Genomic DNA, 8,018 nt, shown 5'->3' with positions numbered 1-8,018 from the left:
CTGCTTATTTAACTTCTATGCAGATTACATCATGAGAAACGCTGGACTGGAAGAAACACAAGCTGGAATCAAGATTTCTGGGGAAAATATCAATAACCTCAGATATGCAGATGACACCACCCTTATGGCAGAAAGTGAAAGGAACTAAAAAGCCTTTTGATGAAAGTGAAAGAGGAGAGCGAAAAAGTTGGCTTAAAGCTCAACATTCAGAAAACGAAGATCGTGGCATCCAGTCCCATTACTTCATGGGAAATAGATGGGGAAACAGTGGAAACAGTGGCAGACTTTATTTTGGGGGGATCCAAAATCACTGCAGATGGTAACTGCAGCCATGAAATTAAAAGACGCTTACTCCTTGGAAGAAAAGTTATGAGCAACCTAGATAGCCTATTCAAAAGCAAAGACATTACTTTTCCAACAAAGGTCCGTCTAGTCAAGGCTATGGTTTTTCCTGTGGTCATGTATGGATGTGAGAGTTGGACTGTGAAGAAGGCTGAGCACCGAAGAATTGATGCTTTTGAACTGTGGTGTTGGAGAAGACTCTTGAGAGTCCCTTGGACTGCAAAGAGATCCAACCAGTCCATTCTGAAGGAGATCAACCCTGGGATTTCTTTGGAGGGAATGATGGTGAAGCTGAAACTCCAATACTTTGGCCACCTTATGCGAAGAGTTGACTCATTGGAAACGACTCTGATGCTGGTAGGGATTGGGGGCAGGAGGAGAAGGAGACGACCGAGGATGAGATGGCTGGATGGCATCACTGACTCAATGGATGTGAGTCTGAGTGAACTCTGGGAGTCGGTGATGGACAAGGAGGCCTGGCGTGCTGCGATTCATGGGGTCACAAAGAGTCGGACACGACTGAGCCACTGAACTGAACTGTGTAACAGGCTCCCTAATAGGCTGATGCTGTAGGTTCTCTGGACACACTTTTGTTGCTCAGCCGCTCAGTCCTGTCCGACTCTGACTCCACAGACTCCAGCACCCCAAGCTTTCCTGTCCTTCACCATCTCCCAGTGTTTACTCAAATTCCTGTCCATTGAGTCTGGTGGTGCATGCCATACTTTACATACAAAGAACCAGCATTTGGCTCAGAAAAGGAATAAGTAAAGGGCAGTTATGGATGCAGAAGGACAACCTGCTCCAATATGCTTGCCTTGGAAATCTCAGGGACAGAGGAGCCTGGAAGGCGACAGTCCCAGGGGTCGCAAAGAGTCAGACACAACTGAGTGATTAACACTTTCACTTTTGTCGTGGTTGAATCTTTCCACTTACTGGGACACTCTATCTGAAGCTGCTATAACCAGTGAGACGTGGAAAAGTCAGCTGGGGGTGGTGTATCTGGAGACTGAATTTTGTCTCTGGAGAAAAAGAAGAAAAAAAGCTGAATATTTTCTTGGGTGTGTAGCATCAACTTTCCAAGCCTCAACTTCCTAATATATTATACAAGTGATTTGTACTAGATAATCTTTTTTCTTTATTGAAGTATAGTTGATTCCCAGGTGGCGCCAGTGGTAAAGAACCCATCTGGCAATGCAGAGATGCAAGAGACGTGGGTTTGATCCCTGGTCGGGAAGATCCCCTGGAGGAGGAAATGGCAACCTGCTCCAGTATTCTTGCCTGGAGAATCCCACAGACAGAGAAGCCTACAGTCCAAGGGGCCGCAAAGAGTGGGACACGACTGAGCACACACCTCCTCGTAGTGGATTTACAATGCAGTGTCAGTTTCAGACATACAGCAAAGTGATTTGGTTATACATACATGCATATATGATTTTTCAGATTCATTTCCCTTATAAGTTATCATACAGTATTGAGTATCATTCCTGAAATAATCTTATAGAATAAAAATTGTGGTAATTAATATTTTAATGCTTGCTATGTGCATAAAATATGCTAGCTTTTTGCTATGAGATGTATATAAGACAATGAAAGCAATCTTTGTAGAATTTGCCAGATTAAATACAGGACAACCAGTTACGTACCAGATTATTAACAAACAAATGACCGGTTTAATTATGCCCCATGCAAAATCTGGGACATAACTGTACTAAAAAAGGATTCACAGCTTATCTGAAACACAAACTTAACAGCGCATCCTGTATTTTTATCTATTAAGCCTAGCAACCTGAAAAGGTCTTAGACTCATTGCACAGATGAGGAGACCAGGTACTAAGTGGAAGAGTCGGTATTTGAAGACACACAGTCTCCCTCTTAAGCCCAGGCTCCTGGTTGCTGGGCTCACCTTGTTTGGATGCTAATACTGGTGAGACTTAGTCTTACCACCACAGGACCGGAGGCAGCAGAGGAAAACAGGAGCTTTACCTGCCCGAAGGCATTGACACGGAGGTCTGTCTTGTTCGTGACTTTGTTTATCAGCCTTTCCTTGTCTGTAAGGGGTCAGCCTCCGTGCCCGACTTTCTTGTAGCAATGATCAGGATGGCACTGATGCAGTGTCAGCGCTGGTGGGTCTGGGTATCACTCCATCTCTCTTTAGTCCTTCATCTGCCATTTTGGAGGAGAAGGGAATGGCAACCCACTCCAGAGTTCTTGCCTGGAGAATCCCATGGACAGAGGAGCCTGGCAGGCCATGGTCCATAGGGTCTCGGAGAGTCAGACACGACTGAAGCTACTAAGCACCCGCTCCATTTTGGAAGGGGTGCCCTCCTCCTGAGTTTTGTTGCGTGCTGAGTACAGTATGATCCTTTTAGTTTGGGGAATTTTTACTTACCATCTTGGAACGTGTGGTTTTCCCCTGAATTGACTTCCTTTAGTCGATGTGTGTCTTCTGTTGTGTAAAGGAAACCCCAGGGTGCTGACATTTCTCTGAGACCCTGTATCCGGCATCCTATTCCACTCACATTCAGTGCCCCGACCCTCATGCTAAATGAACACAGATGGCACCCTCAGTTCCCAAAGTCATTGCTTGGAGGACCTTGTCTTCCTCACTTTGCTTCTCCCCTGGTTTCTAGAAGAGACCTTACCCCAGTGCTCAGGTCTCCAGTTTCTTCTGGAGAAATAGACAGGTCTGGAACTCATGGTCTAGATGAGGGAAGATGCCAGCCCTTCTGTGAACTTACTCTGGCTGTCCCCTTACAATAAGCCCCAGGTGAGGGTGACCTCTCCTCTTCTTCTGTTGTTATAGGAGGCTCTGTGGGAATGTGGACAGCCTTAGGGCTTGCCTTTCTTTCTGGTCATCTCAACAAGCTCTTCTCCAACCACCCCATATTTGGAAGAATCCCTCAGCCTTGGATTAAGAGCCCAGGTCCTGACAACATGGTGGCTGATTTGACCTTGCTTCCTGCCTCCAGTAAGTGTACCTTAGCCATATCCCTTGTGTGGGGGCTTCACACATCTATGAATGTGCTTTGTAAACTCTGATACACCCTAAGTTCTGTTCACTAGATCTCTGTCTTATGCAGTCAAGACAGCCATTGCCAGGCCCCTGCAGGACATCTCAGGGTCATTGAAAATGGGGTTTTGTAAAAACTTAGTGGTCAGGTCAGGACCTGGGATACCAGACTGTATTCTGCCAACAGGCGGACAAAAGGCAGACCTGCCTCTCGCCTCCCCCATGACACAACAGCACCAAATATTTTACGCCCATTATTGCCTAATGATGAATGAAAAAACAAACCAAGAGAAAATCTCCTGCTTCGAGAATTATTTGGCAAAGATTGAGACCCACTCTTCTAAACTGGATACAAACCATCATGTCTGAAGTTAATTGGGACGGCATCTGTGGACAGTCGATTTTAAAAGCGACCAATATCATTTTCAAAATAAAACCCTCAAAACCTTCAAATTAATTATTCATCTATTTTGTCCACCAGCCATTTCCTCCAACTGCACCAGCTTTCCATAAAGTGAACAGGAAGCAGAGGTTCACCACAATGGATTATGGCTAAAGGGGACAAAAAAGCAAAAACTGGTCCACATTTATGAGGAAGGGAGGAAGGGAGACCAGAGCAAGCCACAAGCCAGGTGGTGAGAGGATGCACCAGGAGTGAGTTACAGGGAAATCCCAGAGAAGGCAATCCTGGGGGGAAGGAAAAGCCTACAAGGAAACCCAGTGAGATGGGGGTGTCCCAGATGGGGAGCAGAGAATGATTGTTTAAGTAAATTCCAACCGGCAAATCAATGGTCCATGTCAGGAGTCTGGCACTGAATTTGAGTCTGTCTTGGAGTCATAAAGACATCCCATGCGTGTGTGCGTGCTCAGCCACTTCAGTCATGTCCAACTCTTTGGGCAACAGGATGCTCTGTCCACGGGACTCTCCAGACAAGAACACTGCAGTGGATTGCCACACCCTCCTCCAGAGCATCTTCCTGACCCAGGGATCAAACCCAGGTCTCCTGCATTACAGGTGGATTATTTATCCCTGAGCCACCTGGGAAGCCAGATGGATACGCACTGCTATACAAAATAGACAGTCAGTAAGGACCTACTGTATAGCACAGGGAACTCTACTCAATACTGCGTAATAACCTGTATGGGGAAAGAATCCAAAAAAGAATAGACAGCTGTATGTGTATAACTGAATCACTTTGCTGTACTCTTGGAACCAACACAACGTTGCAAATCAACTCTACTCCAACACATGAGAAATTTTTTATAAAAAAAGAGGAACCTATGGCATCTTCTGTGCTGACTGGAACTATTGCAACGTATTTGGGTGTGTGGCCAGGAGCAACATAATGTTGGAAGAGGTGGGGCAGAGAGGCGAGAATAACTGAAGTACAGACATTTTTGAGAAAAAATATGACATCAAATATAATAAAAGTACTTTAGCCAGCAGCATGCACTTCTGTTTTTGAAGGTACCATAAGTCTGATGGCAGGAATGTGTGAGCCTTTGAAGTTCTTCAACATAAGCAACCCAAACAATGGTGTTAAACTTGCCTTTTCAGTATTATATGAATCCTCTAAATTTTGATTGTGTGTTTTCCAAAGTCATGTGAAAGCTTTTTTATCTGAAGAATTTCAACACCTAATATGATAAGATTAACTTTAGATTTTATAACCTTTTTTGCTCAGTCGCTAAGTTGTGTCCAGCTCTTTACGACCCCATGGACGGCAGCACGCCAAGCTTCCCTGTCCTTCACCATCTCCTGGAGTTTGCTCAGTCCATGAAGTCGATGATGCCATCCAACCGTCTCATTCATTCGTCTTTCCCAGCATCAGGGTTGTTTCCAATGAGTCAGGTGGCCAAAGGATTGGAGCTTCAACATCAGTCCTTCCTGTGAATATTCAGGGTTGATTTCCTTTAGGATTGCCTGGTTTGATCTCCTTGCTGCTGCACCTTTTAGTAAATTGTAACTATAGAAAACAAAGCATTCAGGAAGGAGGTACACAGAGGCACTGAAAAGTATCAGTGAACACATTTGATATTTTTACACATTTAAAAAATATAAGACGTTGACCTGAGAATATCCTTGACGTAGCAGAATTTGTTCTGTGATCTCTAGGGCCTCAAGGAAGGGGAAGCAGCATCCGTGTTCCAAGCATAATTGTTCGGCCTGTGTTCATTTTTAATATTTATTAAAGCAATACAAAGAATTTTACTTAGCTTCAATGTATATGGATATATCATTTTGTTTCAAAAATAACTTTATTTTTGAAAATGGTTTTAGAATTTAGCTAATTTATATATCTACCTATATAGTAAAGGCAACTTGTCAGACACTTGACATAAATTCCAGGGTCACCCTATGTCTGCATGCGTGCTAAGCCACTTCAGTTGTATTGACTCTTTTGTTGTTGTTGTTTGGAGGCTAATTACTTTACAATCATGTGGTGGTTTTTGCCATATGTTGACATCAATCAGCCATGGGTGTACATGTGTCCCCCCTCCCTCCTCCCTCCCCATCCCATCCATCTGGGTTGTCCCAGTGCACCGGCTTTGAGTGCCCTGCTTTATGCATTGAACTTGGACTGGTGATCTATTCCACATATTGTGATATACCTGTTTCAATGCTTGAGAGGGTGTAGAGAAAAGGGAACTCTGTCTGTTACACTGTTGGTGGGAATGCAAACTACTTCAGCCACTATGGAGAACAGTGTGGAGATTCCTTAAAAATCTGGAAATAGAACTGCCATACAACCCAGCAATCCCACTGCTGGTCATACACACCGAGGAAACCAGAATTGAAAGAGACACGTGTACCCCAATGTTCATCCCAGCACTGTTTACAATAGCCAGGACATGGAAGCAACCTAGATGTCCATCAGCAGACAAATGTATCCGACTCTTTGCAACCCCATGGACTGTAGCCTGCCAGGCTCCTCTGTCATGGGATTCTCCAGGCAAGAATACTGGAGTGGGTTGCCATTTCCTCCTCTGGGGGGATCTTCCTGACCCAGGGATAGAACCTGCATCTCTCATGCCTCCTGTATTGGCAGGCAAGTTCTTTACCACTACTGCTATCTGGGAAACCCCTACCCTCTGGTAGCCCTTTTCGACTTTCTCCAAGATAAAGTTCAGCATTGAGGCATCTCAGAGGGGAAGGTGTTGACGTGCTGCAGGAGCATCTGTAGGAGACAGGGAGCCGGCAGGAGGATGTGCAGGGACAGATTAGATAGTCACAGCCATGCTGGGTGACGGACCTGACATTTAGTACCTACATTCTTGGTTTCTGGTGATACAGTCATTGCTCGGGCCTACCACTGATTGAGAGAGGAATAATCCTAGAAGAAAGCCCCACAGACCATCCCTGTGTGTTTTCTTGAGGAGGAGGGATCATCCAATCAGCACTGTTGCTGGAGAATTCCAAACTGAGCTCTAGCTTCTCCCAGGTTCTGGAGAATCTCCAGGCCTGTCTATTTCCTTGTGGTCTCCAGCAAGGGGAGGAATAAGTCATATTTCACAAAAACCACAGCTTTGTTTTCCCCTTCAGAGCAATTCATTGGGAACAATATCTAAGATCTTACAATTCAAAGCCAGTTCAGGTTAAATTAAGCTGCGCAGCCTCAAAATACATGAAAATTGAACTGTTCGAGTTGGATGTGCTGGAACACTTAAGTGGACAGTGATCAATAATCAAAACCCCAGGTCGATTGATTAGACTGCTGGGTGATGAATTTTGTAAATTGCTCATTCTTGTAATCTACCAAGAAGCAATTTTATCCAAACCGAGTCAGTAAAATCAATAAATAAATTAACAAGGAGAAGTCAATTAACGCATTCACTTAGACATCTTTGGCACATGTGTGAAGGTTCCATCATATGGAAAAGACTTTTTAAGTCTGAGAAGTGGAGAGTGCATTACTTTTAAGTCCTGCAGACCCCCCTGCAGCCCACTGGGTCTCTACCTGATTTTAATTTTATACATTGGAATGACAGCTCTTCCTAAAGCATGACTGGTGTTGAACACATGAGACTATATTACATTAATGAGCCCCAGTGAAGGACTGTGCTCCAGGCATTAGCTAGAAAATTCAAATCCGAGTAGGTGGAAACTCCTGCCTGCCAAAGCCAACTTGAGGCATCTGATATCCGAGAAAAGCCATCATATGCTCAAGTTTGTGAGTGCACTCAGTTGCTGAGTCGTGTCCAACTCTTTTTGACCTGGTAAACTGTAGCCCACTAGGCGCCTCTATCCAGGGGATTTTCTAGGCAAGAATACTGGAGTAGGTTACCATTTCCTTCTCCAGGGGATCTCCCTGGGTCAGGGATTGAACCTGCGTCCCCTGCACTAGCCGGTGGATTCTTTACCACTGAGCCACCTGGGAAGCCCCATGCCCAAGTTTACTAACAATCTAATAGGTTTTTTTTTTTTAATGTCCTTTTGCTATAGGAAGTCAGAACATTAGATTACAATGAACAAAGATTGTATTGTAACCTAGTCAAAGCAATTTTGCAGGCAACTAAAGTAATTTTACGTGGTGTGCCCTCTTTCATTTTAACAAGACGTATGCATGTTTTCAAAACTGTATTTAATTGCATTGTCTATTCTGTTACCCAGGATTCTCTAAATCATCCTTATTTGAATTCAATAACAGGGAAAAGCTTGACAAAT

Source organism: Oryx dammah, unplaced genomic scaffold (assembly GCF_014754425.2).
Source record: "Oryx dammah isolate SB20612 unplaced genomic scaffold, SCBI_Odam_1.1 HiC_scaffold_18, whole genome shotgun sequence".
Taxonomy (NCBI): Eukaryota; Metazoa; Chordata; class Mammalia; order Artiodactyla; family Bovidae; genus Oryx; species Oryx dammah.
Note: the sequence above shows the minus strand (reverse complement) of the source record.